Source organism: Taudactylus pleione, unplaced genomic scaffold, assembly GCF_031769625.1.
Source record: "Taudactylus pleione unplaced genomic scaffold, aTauple2 ptg000336l, whole genome shotgun sequence".
NCBI lineage: Eukaryota > Metazoa > Chordata > Amphibia > Anura > Myobatrachidae > Taudactylus > Taudactylus pleione.
In genome coordinates this window covers 4208585-4230845 of record NW_028284737.1, presented here as the reverse complement: position 1 = coordinate 4230845, position 22261 = coordinate 4208585, and the positions used below count along the sequence as shown (strand labels likewise).

The window sequence follows — 22261 nt, the reverse complement described above, 5'->3', positions numbered from 1 at the left end:
AAATGTGTTCTTCTTGCACACAGATGATTGGGAAGCCCCTGGCCTGGACAGTTGGAACGTATTTAAACCATTCCCTTCTGGACTGATTGCAGTGGTGCTCACTAGCCTGTAATGGTTAGGCTACATAATTCAAGATCACCATAGAGCTGTGGTTATATGCTGCTACCACATACACGGAGACCTGATTTTGTGGACTTCACAAGGTGGGCAAATAAGTGAAGTTACTTTTTTAGAAAACACATCCTGTCCTTGTTATACAACTGCTTCGGGTATAGCATTGGGACTAGCATTATTGCTGCATAGTTTCCATAATGCCGGATAAAATAGGCTGTGTTCTGGTATTTACAGCTCCACAGGTACTTGAGTCAAAGATGGGCTAAGACCTTTTTGTTTTGCGCCTGGACACGTGACCTACTGGTACAGTGACCAGGGAAGGACACTGGTGTCCGTAACTTGATGCATGGTATGATGTAAGTGTATATGTATATAACCACAGTTAAGTGAGTTGCGCGGCAGAGGTGCTGGTAGCGGTTAGTCCACACTTGGCACAGCTTAACCAGGTTTAAGGTTTATTTAACCAGGTAGAACAACAAGGTGGCCTAGAGACAAAGGGATGAACAGGTATACTAACGATACTGAAGCAGAAGTCTATTGCTGAGTGTTGTAGTCCACTGAGCGGCAACAAACCCGTTATCGCCGATCACGTCATTTTCGCGTGTTTCACTTATCCCCATATTCAATTATAAAGACTTTTCACAGGTGCGAAAAGTCTTTGTTAAAAAACAGGGATAAGTTTTCACCACTGTTTAGGTGGCGCAAAAAAGTGCAGAATTGGGGTTTTGGGGTGCAGATTAAAAAAAAAAATAGCCTGCAGCCTTTGTAATGTCCCCTTAAAGTAATCTGCGTCAGATTTTTTTTTTTTTTTAAAGTGCCTTAGGACATCCCAAAAAAGGTACTTTGATTTTGGGGTAAAAAAAAAAACTTCTAAACTAGCTAAATCGATCCCGGGGGGCTTCCCAATTATGCATCAAGTGTTTTCTAGAATGCGGCTGATAGCGGCAGGTGCATTTTGGAAGAATTTTCAAAAATCACTTTAGGGACTAAAAATATGCTTGCACCCATTTTCATGTACCCCAAATTTGATGCTGTTCTTCATCACTTCTTCACAGGCACATTTATGCACCTGCTGTGGCTATTTAAAAACCCCAATTACATTCAGCAGACCAAATCTGGGGTACCCATAGTGATTCCCCAAGTCAGACCATCTTTAGGGGGGTGCCAGGATGATTTCCCGAAAATTGACTGGACTTTTCCATACTTACCATTCCGCCGGGTCCCGTTTTCGCCGAATCCTACTTGAATACGGGGATAAGCGGGCACGCGCCCGATACTTTATCCCTGCAGAAACCTCCGATGATGGCGAAAAGTCAGAGCTCAGACTTTTTGCCTCTAATTGAATATGGCCCTAAGTTGCAAGGTAATCTATGGCTCAGACTTTTTTTTCCAGCACATCCTACAGATACTCGATTTGATTAAGAACTGTGGAATTTCGAGGCCGTCAACACCTTGAACTCGTTTGTCATGTTCCTCAAGCCATTCGTGAACGAATTTTGCAGTGCGGCAGGGCGCATTATCCTGCTGGGAGGGCCGAAGTTGGTATTTGTCAAAGTAACATATTCACATGATTGCTAGGACCCAAGCTTCACCTGCAGAACATTACCTAAAGCATCACACTGCCTCCGTCGGTTTGCCATCTTCCTATAATGTTTTCTGTGCCATCGATTCTCCAGGAAAACAACCAACATGGAGTAACAGGAAACATGATTCGTCAGACCAGGCCATTCTTTTGCCCCATGTTCCAGTTCTGGCGCTCACGTGCTCATTGTATGTGCTTACGACTGTGGACAGGAGTTGGCATTTTCACTCTGATCAGACCGCATACGCATCAAGGTGGAATGCACAGTGTGTTCTTTCAACTTTTGCATTAACTTTTTCAGCAATTTTTTCTACTGTAGCTCTTCTGCGGGATAGGACCAAACGAGAGCTAACCCTTGCTCCCTACAAGTATCAATGAACCTTGGGTCGTCTTCACCGGTTGTCCTACCTTCGTCCACTTTTGGTAGGTACTAACCACTGCATACCAGGAACAACCCACCAGACCTGGAGATGCTCTGACCCAGTTGTCCAGCCATCACAATTTGGCCTTGGTCAAACTCGCTCACATCCTTACACTTGTCCATTTTTCCTGCTGCCAACACATCAACTTTAAGAACTGAGTGTTCCATTGCTCTGTAATATATCCCACCCCTTGACAGGTGCTATTGTAAGATAATCAATGTTATTCACTTCTCCTGTCAGTGGTTTTAATGTTATGGCTGAGTGGTGTATGTTGTCACTGAGAACGGAATGGAAAATATATTGTTATGCATTTTTCGAGTTGTATGTGTATATGGGGTAGCTGTTTTTTATTACAGGGATCACTTGTTGCATTTCCAGCTTAAAGCCTAACGGTGAAATAGTAAGGGTGATGATATAAATAGGGAGTCATGAAATACATTTTGATGTACTCTTGTGCAGTGACTGTGGGGCCTTTTCATCATCGAAGGCCACATGGCCTCTGATGATGAAGTATTGAACTTGCTGCGAGGGATACTTAAGTATCCAACTCGCAGCGGGGGATAGATTACACCAGAGCAATTCATCATTGCTCCGGTGCGGGGACAGAAGTAGCTAAGTTACTTACCTCCTCCCCATCGTCCCGACCGAGGTCACGCATTTGCACAGCTGCCGGGGAGGTAGTGAGGAGGCTGCGGAAGGATCCCTCTTTGAATCCCCGGAGCTCCTTCCCATAGGAAGGGGCGGGGATCTGAGAACAAGCACCGTCTGAAGATGGCACTTGTTCTCTGAAGCAAACTCCAAAAACTTTCAGTTTTCGGAGTTTGCTGAAAATCAGGGGTCCTTTTCAGACCCCTGATGATGAATGGCCCGGTAACTAAAATATGCGGAAACCTATTTATTGGTTGATGAAGAGACCCTTATGCCTGGTAATGAGCAGGGGTGGCGTTATAAGGAAGAGTGGCATAAAGGGTGCTGTCCTCTGATACCTGAATAATTTTGGCCACAATACATACATACATACATAAGGGATTTGTTTTATACATTTACTGGAAGCAAATACAGACAAACCAGTACTTGAGGTAGAGGTACAATCTTTGAGTTAGGCTCTTTAGTTCATGTTTTGTTGTAATTTCCATCTTTGGTGGCAACAACATAAAAATAGGGAACCTTCTTATTGAAGGCTTGAGAAACAGTCAATTATCCATTGCAATGAGAAACAAATGACATGATGGCAGGTTTTACGTTACAGTAATGTGAAAGTTATACGTCGACTGCTTATGTTTGAGATCTAGACTAACGTTCTTGTGGTTTTGTGTTGGTGTTTTTTGTTACATTTTATTTATCCAAAAGGAGAATATGGACTGAGTTCTGGTTCAGTCTCTGGTAACTTCTTCCTCTGTGATGTGGAACTGTGGGGCACAGTCTGCATCTTCTGCATCCAGTCGCTACTTGTGCTCTGTAATGCAGGTGTGAGGGAGCATATACTGTATATTCGCTGTCCTGCTTACTTTACCTGCAAAACTGAGATTATGGAAACATCAGGTGCCAGATAATTGCAGAATTATTTTTTTTTATATTGCTGAATTTCACCACCAGACTGCAACAGATGCAGTAGCACTTTAATTTGTCAGCGTCCTCACTAAGCAATGGCTTATCCCCGAAACCAAATTCTTATGTATAGTTTGATGGATAGATTAAGTTACGGGTGTGGTAGAAAACGGAGACATTCTAATGTCGGCATTGCTAGAATGTTGACTTTCGACCATGTCGACCATACAGTTTCCCATATGGCTTTTAACTAACCATAAAATCGGGGAAAATCTGAATGTCAACAGTGTGTATGTGTCGACATATATGTTGACCTCCCTTAAATGTCAACATTCCTAATTCCGACTTTCTGAATGTATACTTTGTGTTTTTTATATTCCTTATAGCCCAGTTGGTCTCTTATGTCACCCAACGGCAGTATGCTAAGGTTTGAGAACAGTGCTGTTGGTTTAGATTACTTTGTTTATTACATAGACTGATCCAGCTGTGCTGTTTGTGCTCCGAGTTCAATGACGACAATTTTTTAGCACAGTCCTCAGTGGCACAGTCCTTGCTATATTGGGCTAATTGACTGATTTTGCCAGTTTAGTCTCTATAACATTTGACCAAATGACTAGTTTAGGTGCTCTATTAATAGCCCATGGTCAACCATGCCAATTGCAATGGGAATATCAAGTACCAAAACATCCACCTCTTGCCTATGTGCAGTGATGACTGAATACAGCCGGTGAGTTGCCTAGGAAATGACACTCATGCATCTTCAATGTACAAAGTACTGTTTATAAACTTCTGTAACTTTTGAAGTTCAATGTTTTTAACAAATGTTTCACTCTCCTAAACTGTCATAGCTATAGGAACATCAGCAAGAAATGGTCTCACACGGTCTATGGTGGACACTGCTTACGTTTTCCTGTGTGGTCCATTTTACACCTCCTGTATATCATGCAGAAAGGTGATTATGGATCATAGATTCCAGGATATCCAGCCAGAAGCTGGTATAACCTTGTTTGGAGCCGTAGTCCAACTGCTAGTCCTCACACGGTCTATGGTGGACACTGCTTACGTAGTCCAACTGCTAGTCCTCACACGGTCTATGGTGGACACTGCTTACGTTTTCCTGTGTGGTCCATTTTACACCTCCTGTATATCATGCAGAAAGGTGATTATGGATCATAGATTCCAGGATATCCAGCCAGAAGCTGGTATAACCTTGTTTGGAGCCGTAGTCCAACTGCTAGTCTGCTAGACTTTTCCTATATAAAGAGTTAAGCTTTTAATTACCCATTTACAAAACTCCATGTCCCTGCAAATTCTAATAAATAGAGGTGTTTCCTTACACATTGCTTCTGATGCGCTGTCCAAAAGGAAATCTTTCTTTCCATGCAAACTATAGACGTAGGCTGTAACTAAACCTTTTTAATGAGACGTTTGCCAATGCCATAACATTTTCTGTAATCCCAGGATTATCTAGGTACAGTTCCACAGTGATACGTGGCAGTAGCCTACTTGCAGTAGTTCAATGTTCTGAATTAGCAGATGAATTTAGACCAGTAGTTTATTGTTATGTGTAAGATAGAAATGATCTCCCCATGATATACTTACTACTATACTACAGTATCTACTACAGAAACCTCATTGCTGGCTCCTGGCCGTATTCCTCATATGCCACAGGGTGCTTATTCTCTATATCCCTTATGGACTAGACCACACTCCTTTTTAAGCACCATTTCATGGTATGACAGATCCCTTGGGGGAGGAGTGAAACTGAGCGGATGTAAAAAGCTTGCAGGCCACACCCATATCCAAACAAGGGCTTTTCCCAAATGGAATGTACCGTATATATTATTGTTTAGTCTTGTCCTTGTAACATTTTAAATAACCTTTTTAGTAATATATAATATCCGTGTAATGTTAAAGGTAAATGATATATATTAAAAATATACTGTACATACGAGGGTGGTTCAATAAATAATGGGCCCCATACATCTGCGATAGATTGCTGTAACCCGGCATTGTAGGATCGCAGAAATTCAACATGTTGGATTTTGGCAATTTGACGAAAGCGATCAAAACATGATCGTGATCGTCAAATCGGGGACATTTAACTTGTCAAATGTCAGCGATTCGGCGACTGATCGCTGAACATTGATGGTGGGCGATCGGAAATTTCCGATCACATCCCTGCATCGCGACGATCTGTCGCAGATGTATGTGCACCTTAAAGTAACAAGATCTCTCATGGCATAAATTTATTCAATTCATACATATAATCAATAGTATGGTGTTGGTACAGATTATTTTTCCACATAGTCCCCATACTTGTCTAAGCATTTGTTTCAACTGTACACCAAGGCATTTATACCGACATAGAAGAAATCAGTCTTGCGTGCCTGACCCAAGGACATGACGGCTTGCTGAACTTCACCATCCGTTACAAATTGTGAGTTGGTTCGGTACCCAGCGTGAACACTTTTTCCTGTACACCAGTTGCTCATGAACGATGTTTTGCACAGAACCCACCAAAATGTTCAGTTCACTCAAATGCATCTGTCCTCCTGAATCAGACCTTCAATGCGGGAAAAATTGTCATCTGTGATGGATGTGCTTGACTGGCTGGACCCTTGCTCATCCTGAAAATTTGCCCTGCCGTTATCAAAGGCAGTGCACCAAACCCGTGCCATGACGATATCACCGTACCCCTCGACAAGTTGGCAATAAATTTCAGCTGCTATGTCCTTTGCAGACAGAAATCTGATCACACTACGCACCTCAGTGTTTGACAATGTTTCCGCCTGCCGTGCCATCTTACAATTGATGCTGGGACAGTATAACTGATATAATGCGCAGTCTCTACCTGCTCTGGCCTAAGCTATTGTTACCTTACTTATTAAACCACCCGTATGTGTGTGTGTGATTCTAGGTTATAGGCTCTGATGCAAAAATATACTATACGAAATAAGCGTAATGTGTAAGAAGTGTTAAGTTTGAGTGTTATGTGGTAGCTGAGTTAATTAAACCAATATAAATGTGTAAAAGTCTGTCTTGGACATTTAGTTGGCATGCCCTAATGCATAATAAACACATGATTAAATATATAGATTGTACTAACAAATAATTGGTGGTTAAATTAAAATTTGCAGGGCCCTCTTACATACATGACATACATAAGGGTATGTTTTTTACAACCCAGTATAATGTTAATCTTGATTCAAATTGTAAAACGCAACGGAATTTGCTGCGCTATATAAGAAACTGTTAATAAATAAATGAAATAAATATTTATTTTGTTTACTAGAATTGGATTCCTCTATGATATTGGACTACAAGGGCATTTTGTCTTTGAATGCTTGGGTTAGTTACTTTCTCAATTACTAGTGTTTTATTATTGTTCTTATTTAAGCCTTTGCTTGTGCTGGGGATAAGCAACGTGTGTCCGGTCCCCAGGTTCCGTAACCACAGGTTCCTAGGTACGATCTGCTCTATTAGGCACAAATCATGAAGTTGGCACAGAGAACACCCAACATCCTACTGGTTATGTGAACTAAAATCTTATTTTGGAGATTGTATCCTAAGATCAGTCTGTCTGTGAGCTCCCAGCAGACAATGTCTATTTAATTAGCTCTAATAAATCATTGCTTTATTAAGTTCATGGCCCAGGATTCGGAATAAGGGCAATTACTGGAGCACCCTCTGTGATAGACAGTACAAATCATGCACGCATGGAACATCAAAGGCCTTGGTTTGCTGATGTGGGGTAGAGCTTGCTAGGTGGGGGATTATTGTGTGAGCACATATTTTCCTGACCTAATAACGAACACAAAGCAGTATGATAGCCGTGTTTGTCCAGTCACGGATATGGAGCCGCTGGTAATGGTGTTTCTGGCCTCTGTTGTTGCAGGGGATTTTCCCAGGGCGATCCTTTGTCTCTTAGTAACAAGGCATACACACTACTTCTTTCTCCTTTCTGGTCCCTATATGAGCCAGATGACGACACTTCCTCCATGTTGCTTAATTTAACAGAGCTACAGTTTGATAATGGATTGGGTACAGGATCCAGGTGTCTGCATCCAAACAGGGTTAAGATATAGACACCTGTCTGTGAGTATCCTACCCCTACCTCCCTGCACCCTAAACCTACCCCCCCCCCCACCTTAGTGCCTAAAGCTAACCACCCCCCTAGTACCTAACACTAATACATACCATCGGGTTGCTGGCGGTTGGGATACTGGCACTCAGATTCTGACTGGTGTTAGGATTCCAGTGGCGGCATTCTGAGCGCCGGCATCCTGACAGCCGGGATTTAAACTTCCTCGCTCTGATAATAGCACTTGTATACATAAATAGGTCCAATAACTTACTGCAGGGTTACATACCATGACTAAGGGTTCATACACCCAGACAATGACATACATAAACCTTCTGGTTATTCCTCACTTTAACAGAGCACTAAACACATTCTCTGATGCATCTGTAAGTCTCCCTGCAGCATAGTGTGCTGAGTGGCCGCACACGGGACGCCTTCGTGTTTTACAGTGTGTTCTGAGTGTTGCAAGTGATATTGAAATTGGTGCAGAGTGAGTGCTTGTCAAGTGTATTTTTTCGGCTGTAAAAGATAAAATTGCTAAAGTGAATTAAAAAAAAAACCACAATGTCCAATAGACACTTTCAACGCCCAAAGCCTGATGCTTGCTACCTTTGGCTGATTTAGACCAAGTTGGCGCTAACTCGATGTGTGATTCGGGCTCCATCAAATGCCATAAGTAGCCAGCAGTAGTACAGGTTGAGTCTCCCATATCCAAATATTCCGAAATACAGAATATTTTCAGCATGACTGAGTTAGTGAAACCTTTGCTTTTTGATGGTTCAATGTACACAAACTTTGTTTAAGGCACACAATTATTAAAAATAAAGTATAAAATGACCTATAGGCTGTGTGTATAATGTGTATATGAAACATAAATGAATTGCATGTATGTACACAAACTTTGGCCCTCATTCAGAGCCGTACGCTCTGAGCAGAGCGCACGCTCTGAATGAGGGCCGCCCTCCATGAAAATGGAGCGTCCTCCTGGACGCTCATATAGCTGTGGGTCACCACCCACAGCCTATACGAGCGTGCATTTTGATGGCCGCGATGGTCGTGACCATCGCGACCATCGAAACTGCGAGCCGGAGCCTGCGGTTGAGGTTATCAGAGCCAAAATCACTCCCACTGACATCACCAGTGATGTCAGTGGGCCGGCTTCTGACGGGAGGCGTTCCCGTGGGACAGCCGCTCGCGAGTGGGTCTGAATCAGGCCCTTTGTTTGAACCACAAAATTATTGAAAATATTGTATAAAATGACCTGCAGGCTGTGTATGAGGTGTGTATATAACACATAAATGCATTCTGTGTGTATATTTGGGTCCTATTCCTAAGACATTTCAATATGGTATAAAAATATTCCAAAATACGGAATATTCCGATATCCAAAATACCCCTGGTCCCAAGCATTTTAGATATGGGAGACTCAACCTGTATTCTATTGGAATTTTAAGTTTGTTGCAGGTGGGCGGAGACGTCTATTGTTCTGTGTGTGTGTTGTCCTCTACTAACCACAGTAATGATGGTCAAAGGCGCAGTCTATCCTGATTTTGGTGTGTTCACTTAGCACACTGTTGAAGGAATACATCTGCTGGATGTGTGCACAGTCTATGGAATAGTTTGCTCCAGGGGTGCTGAAAGGAGGGGGTACTCTGTGCCTTGGTATATCTGGGGCCTCAAGTCTGCCAAGTAGGCTCAGCTGCAAGATAGTTAACCATGTCTCTACAGGGGCCCACTGTTCACAGTAGGCATTGCCCATGCCACCAAACACTTGTTTATGCCTGCCCTTAAATTACCAGGGCATGTAATCATCGTGGTGGGCCAGGACTGTTCCGCTGCAAAGTTCCATTGTACCCCTGCTCGGATCTGTGAGCAAAATTAGGTTTTCATTGTTTTTAATGGCTTCTCCTTTTAATTCACTGATGACATTCCGCTATGGTGAAGGGTAATGACTTGGTGCTGCCTATGGTACTTCAATACTACATGGCTTGTTAGTTGATGAAAAAAATAGCTTGGTCTTCTGCTTTTCATTAAGCTTCATTTTGAAACTGTTAATTTAAAAAATACTAAAAAGTTCTACATAAACACATGATTAAGGATGTGCAATGCAGAAATGACCAGGCTTTGGCACCGCACCACACATCAACTGTTGTGAGTTAAAGTTTCCACTCAGCAATTTTTTTTTTCTCTCTGCTAAACGAAAGCACTCGTGATGTCTGTGTGCACAGCCAGGACTGGTCTATGTAATAAAAAGTGCTGAAATTGCACAGACTAAAAACCATATGTGAAAAAATCTGGATTAGCAATGTGACCTAAAATATAGGATTTTTTTTTTTTAGTATTTCAAATTTACTGTACCATATCTCGAGCGTTTCAACCAATCTGCATGACCATTGTATAGTGTGTCTATTGTTTACATTCGTCATTCATCGCACTGTTCTGATGTGCTGCACGTCAGACGGGATTATGTAATGCCGTAACGTGGTGGCGGTGCGCCCTATGAGCCCCCCCACACCAAACACATAATGTCATGATGTAGCACTGAGAGGATGGGTCAACTAGCATCGGGAAGTACAGAGCTGCGCTTTGGGCAGCTGTGCTGGGTGCATGCCTGGCCCCAGGTAATCGGTACCAGCTTCCCCCCCCTCTCTGCACACATATTAGACAGATGCAGGGCCCATGGGGCAGTGACGATGCTGCCCACAGAGCTCTGCGCGATGGCACCACTTGCACACCCCTATTTATGGCCCTGGGGTGATGCGTTGTATGATGTGGTGCACATAGTGTAGTGTGTACACACGACCACACATTATATGAAAGTGAGTAGGCATGACCCATATATTGCCTCGCCATTAATCCTTGGTTATTTTGTTGGTGGCACATATTGGGTTGTATTGACAACAAGCAATGGGCCTGATTTAGAAACTGAGATTAATGCGATTGCAGCTGCTATTTCGTACGCATCGCAGGTGTGAAAATATGCTACTGGTTCCAAAGATCACCCGAGTATAAGGACGCCCACTAGGCCGCCTTACCTGATGTTTACGCTTACCTGAGTAAATATCTGTAACATTGAGAAACCATCTTGCCTTTGCGGCAGGTCTGACCAGCTGCAAACACTGCAGCTCTCCCTGCTCTCATGCCGTGTATGCAATCGAAGTGGCTAATTTATGCACACCCATGAAACTGCGTTCAAACGGACAGACACGCCTGCGTTTTTTCTGACCCTCCCCAAACGCTGACAACCTGTCACTCACTTTGTGATGGATTCCTCTGTGCTTCCGGAATCGCTGGGTGATCACTGCGCACGCGCTGTGGCAAACAATCGCTCAATCTGCGGAAAAATCGACATCGCGTTCATCTCTGAATCAGGCCCACTGTTGTGAAGCCCTTTTGTTCACTGAAGATGTTCACTGACACCCGGCTTACCGATCGAAGGTAAGCTGGGCGTGGACAGCCGTGGGGGGGGGAGGGTTGGGTTAGGGTTAGGCACCCCCTCCCCGGGAGGTTAGGCTAGGGGAAGGGGATTAGAGTTAGGCACCCCAGGGGGGAGGTTAGGGTTAGGCACGCCCCTGGGGTACTTAGGTTTTGGCGGCGGGGAAGGGGGGATTAGGGTTAGGCACCCCTAAGGGAGGGTTGGGGGGTAGAATAGGGTTAGGAAATACTTACCTTGGATGATCAGGATTTTTGCCCCTGCCAGGCAGCCGCTGTCGGCCGGTGGTAAATCATACCGAACCCGTTTTAGTAATGATACTGATTGCTAATGGCTACACTTAGTGGACTAAAGTTCCTTTATATACAGACTCAGACGTACACATGTTGCATATCAAATTAATCTGTGCAGTTTGTCACATCCAATTGCGACCTAGGCCCGTATTCAATTAGAAGCGAAAAGCCGAGATCCGCGAAAAAGTTCACTTTAGCGACTTTAAAATATGCTTGCACCCATTTTCAAGTACCCCAAATAAGACTTTTCTAAAAAAAAAAAAAAAAAAAAACCTGCTTAATGCTATTCTTCACCACTTGTGCAAAGATGCTAATTAGAGGCAATTGTATCAACTTAAGTGCCCCAAACAGTTTCATTAGGGCCAATCGGGCACTACTACATTGATCCCCAATGTGTCTGCATCTTTTCGGGTGGTTCAGGCTGATTTCCCCGATTCTGACAATACTTTGCACTTGTTCTGACTTTCCGTCTTTTGGAAGTGAATAGGGCAAATAGCGGGTAAGTCTCCGCGGCTAAAATACGTGATGTAGGCGAAAAGTCCGGCAGGCGAAGCTTTATCGCATATGCAAAACTAATTGAATATCGCCCTAAGTAGGCAAGCCATCTCTCACAGGACCAGGCAGCTCACTGGTGTTAGGTTTCACGCGCCACATGATGTATTCAGGCGAGGTGTATGAGGTGGGATCGGTATGATTTACCGCCGGACCCATGCCCAGCAGTTGGAATCCCGACAGCGGCATCCCGGCAGAGGAGGAAATCCCGATCGTCAAAGTTAAGTATTCTCTAACCTAACTCTACCCCTTAACCCTCCCTTAGGGGTGCCTAACCCTAACCTTCCTCCCCCCCAGTGCCTAACTCTAACCCCCCCCCCCCCTTCCCCTAGCCTAAACCTAACTTCCCGAGGGGGTGCCTAACCCCAAGTCCCCAAAGGGAACCCTAAACCTATCCCACCCCACCCTCCCTGCGGCTATCCGCACTGGGCGCCCGGCGTCCCTTCGATCGAGATGCCAGGCATCGGGCTCCCGGCGTTTGTCTAATGACAGGCGTCGGGATGTCGGCAGTCATTCAACTTGTACGGAAATTCTGTGACACTTTCTGACTGCTCTGAAAAAGTTTCTGCATAGGAAATATTTGTCTAATTCTGTTTCAAGTGATCGCTGCAGGGAACATATGCGGTACTTTATCTCAACACTTTCTAAATATTTCCTTTGATGCTAATGTTAATTAGAATGTTCCTTCCGATCATCGAATTGTATTGCATTGCTATGTCGTTTCTTTTACTTGTCATATATATTTTTTTTTTTAGCCAGGCTTAAAGCCCAATTAGACACTTAATAAAGAGGAGAGCAATTAAAGGTGGCAGAAATTGAAGCCTTTTAACCTGTGCCAGCTGACCTAATCGGCGTAGGTGCCTTCTGCTGGTGACTTCACACCCACCCTTTGAGAGGAGCCCGAACTTTTGCTTTCGTCTCAATAATGAAACCTAGAAACTGTTATCTGTTCTGATCCGCGGAGAAAACCTCTGAAGGTTAATATTTCACGTGGGTTTGAGAGATATCTACTGAGGGAGGAATGGTCTCTGAAACATCTGCTGAATTGAGCAGGACTATTACACTGGTGCTAGTAAATGTCTCAGTCTCTCTCCCTGAGAAACAGGAGTAGGAGTTTGGGTGGGAGGAATGATATCCGTTTTCCACCAGGAGTTTGAATTAGCACTTATCCAAGCCCATGGCTGCTATCGGAGATCCTTCTGCGCTATTGGCGCCCAATGACGAGTCGCTACTTTTCCTCAGAGATAATGAGTCTTGATGTACAGAAACATAGGACCTGATTTAGCGATGAACGCATTGTCGATGTTTTTGCAGTTGACAGATCTTTTTACCACCCGCACTTGCAAAATGTCAGAGAAACTCCTACAGCGCATGTGTACGCACTGACCGCTGTTGCAAACGGATCTGTTTTTGGGAGTGTTAAGGGCATTTCTGTGAAAGCGGCTACGTTCTCAAATGCGGAGCCCCACAGTATGAGGCCATGATTAGGGACACTTGTATATTTGTGAACCTGGGACTGTAAAGGGAACTTGAAGTGGAAAAAAGCCGCTGATGCTGCTTTGTAGCACTTCAGATGCTGATTGATAGACTCATGTGACACCTATATATCTGTGTACACCAATCGGTTATCAAATTAATTGGCACAGTCTGGTGCGTCCTAATCGCATTGCAACTTCGATGCATTTTCAACAATAAAGACACCCGACGCTAGCAGAATCTCATGGGGCTAGGGGTTGTTTGGCGCGACTGCAGCAAAGACCATTGAGGATGTATCTGTATATCTGTATAACCATTAGGTGTTTTACCGTTTACATAAAAAAAAAAAAAAATTAGAAAACACACCAGATTAATGCCGGTAGGTATATCTTTATTAATTATTTATATAGCACACACACATACTACACAGCGCTTTGCAGAGAATATTTAGTAATTCACACCAGGGGAACTTTACTAATAGACTCACAGCATTAAGTGGGTATTTATCAAACTCCTAAGAGGACAAAATGATCTGATTGGTTGCTATGGGCAACAGCTTCATTTGTCCTTTTAAGAAGGTTTGATAAATCTGCTAAATAATTATTTTTCCTAAGCATTCAAGGGTTGTATTTAAAATCGTTGCTGTCTTTCCTTCCCAGAATAACTATCCTATAGTTGAGTTCCAATTTTCCATAGTTGTTTCTACCAACTTACAAATGCAGGAGGTTGGTTCTAAATTACCTATATGTGCTAAATGCGTAATAATAGGTACAAGATGAATTTGAGTGACCGAGAGGCAATTGCTGGTTAAGTACAGTAGGTGGTGTATTGTAGAAGTACTGACTTGTCAACATGCAGTATATCGACGCGGTCTAAATGTTGACATGGTCATTAGGCTGACATCCACTATGTCGACATGGTTAAAATATTAAACATGATCATAATGACAACCTTTAGCATGTTGACACCAAAATTTCAAAGTTTTTTTTTTTTCTTATTTTAATCTTACCCTAAAAAACATGAAAAAAACCATGTCGACATGTTGAATGACTACATTCGAATGAGTCAACATTTTAACACTGTCGACCAACATGCGTTTTGCCAACCTTTTGACGTTAAGAAACTGTCAATAATGTGGTGTTGACATTCTGACTGTCAACCTTCTAAATGTTGACAAGTTGTCCAGATGGCAAAGTAATTGGTGGTGTGTTTGAGACTTTTTACACACAATCCGTGATGGTTGTCTTTAATACCGTGAGACAAGCTAATCAGTCAGATCCTGGGCTCTCTATTTCCTGGATGAAATTAAGATAACTCGGGTAATACAGAAACACTGATTCATCTTTAAATCCAGTACAGTCCATACAATAATATTGATGTCTCCATATTCCTGCGAGGCCATCCTTATCCAAAGCATAAATATTCCAATTGGCCTCGGATAGTGTTACAGATATATGGTTATTGTTGTAAAATGGAAATCTTCTAATCCAAAACAATTAAATGTTACTTTACTGAAAAATCAATGTCTGCATTCCAGAGGAGAGGTCATCCCTATTAAGGGGAAAAAGTTTTATTACAATACTGTGAAGTTACTTTTCTGTTTTATTTGGCACAGCCTCTCATTACTCATTACTGCAGGACTATAGTTCTTAGCTGCAATATTAATGATAAATCATATCTTAATACACACATCCTAATACTTTAGTGATTAACACACACACATCCTAAAATGTTAGTAAATTACTTGCAGGCATGCTGCTTTATACAAGCGGACTTGCCATTTGATGTGTGTAGTGCATAAAGTATGAATGGGTTTCAAATGACCTTTTGTGCGTGCCAGATTAGTCTTTTGAACATGTGGCTTATTAAATTACCAAACCAAAATGTATGGTGTTATATATATGTGTGTGTATAATATGTATAATATGTAATATATATATATATATATATATATATATATCTATATATATATATATGTGTGTGTGTGTGTGTGTGTGTGTGTATATATATATATATATATATATATATATATATATATATATATATAATATATATATCTAAAAGTCCTTTTCTAGTTGCTAAATATGTATTCATAATTCTCTATCTACTGCTAAAAACTATATGGTTTGGTTTGGTTACTTCTACAGAACTCTGAAATGTAAAAAAACAGCCAAGTTCTATGGTAGTAATGATTTATGGTGCCGCTAATCTATGATCAAATCTAATACTTAGTTGTTCGTTATTCCCTATATGGATTCTAAACTCTATTTGTGTCCTTTGTAACTAGCAAACTATTTACAGATAAATGTTTGAAAAACGTTGGTTTCCTGCTTTGTATTTAATGATCCATATAATGTTGGTATCGCTATAAGAGGAACATAGATAATATAGAGGGAGTTATGTGGGGGCTTTGGAGCCGTTGCACATGACTGCTTGGCTGAGCTAGGAGAACATGGATAAACTATTAAATATTTACGTAAATTGAGAGGTGGGGGTGACCTCAGTCTGACGTCCAATGAAGACCGGTACTCCTGGAGCTGCTATTTAGTGCTCACAATATACTATTCAAAAAGAGATGAGAGTAGTAGTACTCGAGAAAAGAGGTACACTCCAATAAATATATTTAAATGTATTAAATTTGATCTGTTACATTAAAACATACCTATGTTGACACTATCCATTCCATAACTTAGATAACAAATGTAAAAATAATACAGGGGTAGGCAACCATGGCCCACGAGAGCTACCAACAGTGCATGATTTCCAGGTCTCCTCACAGAATCACAAGTGTAATAATTGGCTCCACCTGTGGCTCTTTTCAAATGTGTAATGAATACACCTGTGCACCAGCGGTCTGGAAAATGTGAACTGTTAGTAGCTCTCGAGGACCGAGGTTGGCTAAACCTGCTCTAATACAATCCTGCTTCAGTGCTGGTTCTCTACATAGTGTCATTTGCCAGTCATCTTGTGTTATTGGTATATATAACAATTATCTCCTGTGGGATAAATTCACTCTCATTTTCCCATCCCTCCCTATTGATGGACTTAAGTCTCGGAGATGCTTTTGTTTTCAATGCGTTGCTGTTTGAAATTTTTTGGCATTCAGTATATGACTCAATTGATTGTGAGCTTAGGAACACCTATATACAGTATGTAGTGAGTCAGGAATACGAATGTTTGTAATCCTCCAAGGATGGAACAGGTTGTGAGCAAAAATGTCATTAACATTGTGCTCCCCTTTTTGTGATTTATTGTGACAGTAAATCGTACTGTAGTTGTGTATAGGTGGAGCCTGTACAGTTGGCTTTTAACCTGCCTCTTTAGCCATCTTGCTGTACTGGTGAGTTGCGCCCCGTTGGGGTCAGCAGCACAATCTTGCTGTGCGGGTTTTGTGTGTGTAATTGGCTTGGGAGACCTCACACTTTTCTGCAATTGGCCCACGCAGATGTTTTATCTTCCTGGATTGTTTATCTGTGTTTGATGTTGTCCTGTCAGGCTACTTTTTTATTATTTTATTTTTGGTCATGCAGCGTTTGTAATGGGGTGGTAATCCTGATATGCTGCTCTCACACAGTTGACATCTCTGTATATGAAGTTTGTACTTGGATACTGTGTGTAGTTTTGTCAAAGCAAGTAATAAAATAAAATGAAATGAATAATATAGCATTGGTCTAACAAATGGTGAAGCACTGATGAAATAAAGGTTCTGTACAGTCACCATATGTCAGTTTAATGAGAGATTGTTTCCTCTACGGTGTTTTGGAAGTCTCTGCGCTGATGAGGATCTTGGAGAATAGTCAGAGAGCTGCTGACTCATGTACTTTGTTTGCAGTTATTGTGTCTGCTGCTCGGGAAGCCGGAGCATTACCTATCTTGATGAGATCTCTTTGCTGGAAAGGTTATGCCCTTAATATTGTTTTGGTGTACTCGTGCCATATAATGACTATAACTATGTAATAGAAACCCCCCCCCAAGGTTTCCAGACATCAATTCCTCTTACACAAACAATTCTGAACACACTTTAAGATAGGATTGAGGTTGTTTATGCAATATGCAGTAGTGTTCTCGTAAGTATCTCAATACGCTTGCAGTATCACCGTGTGCTACCGATTCAGTGTGTTGTATGAATATACAGTAGTGTCCTATTTACTAAGGTGCATACACACTAGACGATATGCTCCCTGAGCGATATCGTCTAGTGTGTCCCCGGCAGGCTGTGCTCAATGTCGTTCATGACATTGAGCACAGCCGCTGAACGATATCATTAGCGATATCGTTCAGCGCCGGGCTCTCTCACCCATTCCCTGACATGCAGCAACCTGACGAGGTCGTCAGGTTGGCCTGCATGTCAGCCCGATGAACGAGGATGACGAACGACCCGCGGGAACGCGCGTCGTCGTCATCGTTCATCTTTTTTGTGTTAAAAATGGACGATAAAGTGGACGACTGAACGATAACGATATCGTTATCGTTCAGTCGTCCACTTTAATCGCCCAGTGTGTACGCACCATTACTGTCGCAGTATCACCATACGCTACCGAATCACTGTGTTGTATGAATATACAGTAGTGTCCTATTTACTATCTTACTGTCGCAGTATCACCATACGCTACCGAATCACTGTGTTGTATGAATATGCAGAGGGTTCTATTCAGTATCATTATACTGTCGCAGTAATGCCATGTGCTACCGATTCACTATGTTGTGTGCAGCTTGTGGGCTCTCTTAGCATTTGGTATAAATATTTGGTAGTAATATGCTTTGAAATCACTATTGTATATTTTAATAACAAACTTATGGAAGATGAAATCTGGTAGCTATTTATTATACCAAACACCATCCGTTACATGGGTTAGGTCGTTGACCACATTCCCTGTACTCCAAGAGGCAGTGGTAGACCTTTTACCTTTGCTTTGTAGAGAATGATTCTGGATAAGTGCAGGTCAAACTTGCCCATCCTGTCTGCCTGCCTGCAAGCTGCAGCTCTCACTGCTCAGCCCCAGCGGCCAGCCGATGAGGGACAGCTCAGCAGAGCTATCGACAGCAGTTAAGTGTAGTTTTATGTTTTTCTGTCGGGGAACAATGTGCTATTATCCTGGGGGCGGGCTGATGGTGTACCTTAGAACAGGAAAACAGCAGTTGGGGTAGTCTTCTCTTTTGAGGCCACGGCCTGGGAGCCACAGCCTCTAGAAACAGCCAAGCTTGAGCGCTAAAGGTTTGATTTTAGAAGAACGCAGAAGAGTTTGGACATCACAAATCTCCTGGTTGTTGCTTACAAGGGAATGAATGTAACTTTTTGGACCACTGGGATCGTCACTGATATGGCGGAGGACACCCCCTCTATCTATTAAAGTAACAGTGGTTCATTGTCTCCTTAAGAGCTTATGGGAAAATAAACATCATTAATAATTTTTAATGTTTTGCAATTGTTACTATATATGTTCCAATAACCTCAACCCCTTTCTCCTTTATTCCTCCTGGTCTCTTATTTACTCCCCATTGCAAACATCTTGGCATCTATTATATAATGCTGCTAGTGCCCATCTAGCCATTGTGCAGTACGAATGGGAGCAGACCTCGTCCCTCCAGGTGCTGCTAGACAGAATATAGCCCACCACGCCTCCCCCCGCCCGCAGCTCTCACAAAGTTACTGTATGTAAACATAGCCGTCCAACACACCTCTGTACTACCCCTACCTGCCCCTGTAAAGAAAGGAAATTGTGCTGGCCTCACCTCCCCACCCGCACCTTTTCCATACGGCTGAGGCCATAGGAAACTGCTCGCACCACCTCCAGCATGCCGTGACCATAAGAAATTGTGCCAACCCCACTTTCCCCCACAAATCGTCCCACCAAGCCATAACAAATACATGTGAAGCTCCTGTGTGGAAGTATTAGTTTCTCATGTGTACACTAATTCACTATTACAGTGTGGAACCATTTGTCCTTAATTCCTGTGTGAAATTGTTATGGAACAATGCCCCAGATTTATCAATGATTAGTAACGAGTGATAACAATAACACCAATCTTAAATGGTGCACCAACCAATCGGCTCCTGTCATTTTTCAAATACATGATGGAGCTGATAGGTTGGAGCACCATTTAAGATTAGTAACGAGTGATAACAAGAATATCACTCCTTGACAAATCTGGGCCTATATCCTCTCCAGGGACTGGCTCTGTTGGGACTGTTTTTTTGCATATTGTTTCTTCACTACTTTTACCTGCTGTTCCTGTGTATTATCGATTTTCTGTGTGCGTTGAAAAAGACACAATTACTTTGAGGTCATCTGCTCAGCGTCTGGCTGATTTAAAAGAACCCCATATCCTCACATAGCCAGTCCCCGAACCAGGAAGTTAAGTGAGTGCATTAGCGATCACTTTACTTCTAAGACATCCCAGGGACAGGTCTACAATAGGTCAGACCTGCTGTAAATGCTGCGTGAGTGGTCGATCTGCATCGATGGTACCGATGTTTATACAGAACAGCGACAGTGGACGGATGTGAGAAAGCAGTAGTGGGCTTTTTTATGCCGGCTGAGCTTTGGCAAGCATTACAGTATATCTGCAGCTGTGTTCCGTTCAAAATCACAGTTGCAATCGCACTACGTTCGCTACTGGATCAGGCCCTGTATTCTTTATTGTCATGAATGATATAGAGATGAATTTATACTTCTATAGGCTGTCCTTTGCCTGTCCAAGCCACGCCCCATCCAATAGACACAGCTCTTGTACCCAGAACATTATATAGCTTCCCCAGTCCAAGTGATCCGATCCCCTCCTCAGATAAGCACACATCGCTCCATTTCATCTTTCATTTTCTGAATAAAGACTGACTATGCAAGAAATCAACCACCCCGCACTCTCTGCCGCCCTTAAGCAAAGGTCTAGTGCTCCTAATTTGCTCATGTAAATATATACATGAGCAATATATCCGATCGGATCCCTCCCATGAGCCCCCGCGGCCCGCGTCCTTCTGCGCATGTGTAGAAGGACTTCTGGGTGTTCAACCCGGAAGTCCCTCTGCCCGGCAGCATCGCAAAGGACAGCTCTCATCAAGAGAGCTGTCCTTTGCGAAATCCTTGGTACATACCGCGGTAATGAACCGCGGTATGTACGCGAAGTCGATGGGGAATGTACCGCAACGGCGATGTCGCCCTTAATACATCTCCCCCTTAGTCTTAAGCTAGGACTAGGTACACACTGGAGCGATGGGCATTCGTTCTGACATCGGAACAAATGTCAACAGTGTGTGTGCGTCCACACTGGATGACTTTAATGAACAATGCAACGATCACCGTTACGTCATTCATTAACAATGCACTGGCCGCTAGAGATATCGTTGGGTATGATTTGCAGCACATCAAACCTGGCAACCGTCGCTAACAACCGCGGGAGCTTGAAAACATGCGTACACACTCAGCGATGTAGGGGATAAATCTTTACGAAGCGGCATATTTGCCCAACATTGCTCCAGTGTGTACTCAGCTTAAGCGCTTTAGCAATCAAAATTATTTGCCATACAGATTTCCTGGCAAGAGGGGGGCAATTGTCATTACGATTGGGTGACAAATGTTGTAGTGTTTTTTCTTTTTTGCTCATGACTGAAATGAACTTCTTTGCAAAAACATTTAGACTATGCTCCTAGTTATGGCAGACTGCAAGCAGCCAGTCATCTACATTGTCACCTGTTCTTAATGTATATTACTTTACAGGCACAGCTGAACTTCAGCCTGACCGCGCCTGTTGTCGCCGTAATACCATAATAAACAATGATCCAAAAGGTGAGAAGGTTCACCAGAGCTTACAATCTAGGAGAGTTCAATAGAGGGCTGAGACCTTACATAAGTGCAAGGGCAGCTACTTAATATTATTATCCTTTATTTATATGGCACCACAAGGGGATGCAGTTTATTTACCGGCGTCCGGAATGCCGGACGTCGGAATCCTGACTGTATACTAGAGATGGGCGTCTAAATACTGACGCCTATCTTTAGCCATACGCCGAAATCCCGATGCACGGCATCCCGAACGAAGGTAAGCGAGGACTGTTCGCTGTTAGCCGTGCAGTGGGAGGGTTAGTTTTAGGGGGAGGCAATCGGGAAGCCGACTGCCTAAATACCGGCAGCCGGCTTCCCGACTGTCTTATCCCGGCAAGGGTGAAATGCCGGGCGTCTAGATGTAGACACCCGCATTTCCCCGACGCCGGGAGACCAGCGCCCGGCATCACGATCGTAGTGATGCCGGGCGCCGCGAGCGGACAGCCGCGGGGGGGAGGGTTAGGTTTAGGGCTCCTGGGGGGGACTTAGGGTTAGGCTAGGGGAAGGGAGGGTTAGGGTTAGGCTAGGGGAAGGGAGGGTTAGGCTAAGGGAAGGGAGGGTTAGGGTTAGGCACCCCCGGGGGGGACTTAGGGTTAGGCACCCCCCCGGGGGACTTAGGTTTAGGCAGCGGGGAAGGGGGTGGTTAGGGTTAGGCACTTAGAGGGGGGATTAGGGTTAGGCAATTGGGGGGGAAGTTAGGGTTAGGCACCCCTAAGGAGGGTTAGGGGGGTTAGGTTAGTGGATACTTACCTATCCACGATCGGGATTTCCAGCGCTGTCGGGCTTCCGCTGCGTCGCACTCTGCTCCTGTCGGCTGCCGGTGATAGGAATCGAACCGCCGGCCATGCGGCTGGCGGTATTTCATACCAATTCCGTTTTAGGTACCCCCCAGGGAGAATTGGGGTTAGGCTAAGGGAAGGGACGGTTAGGTTTAGGC

The 22261-nt window shown here is 43.4% G+C and overlaps 1 protein-coding gene across 3 annotated transcripts in view; it reads left to right on the top strand.

The window, feature by feature from the left end:
• LHFPL2 (LHFPL tetraspan subfamily member 2) overlaps positions 1-22261 on the top strand; it is a 114272-nt gene that overhangs the window by 43130 nt on the left and 48881 nt on the right. Inside the window, exon 2 of one of the 3 annotated variants that reach the window (XM_088443880.1) lies at positions 24-203. The exons of the other annotated variants lie outside the window; for them this stretch is intronic. The gene's annotated coding sequence lies outside the window, so the exon portion shown is untranslated. The remainder of the gene's footprint in view (positions 1-23; positions 204-22261) is intronic. 3 annotated transcript variants of the gene reach the window in all.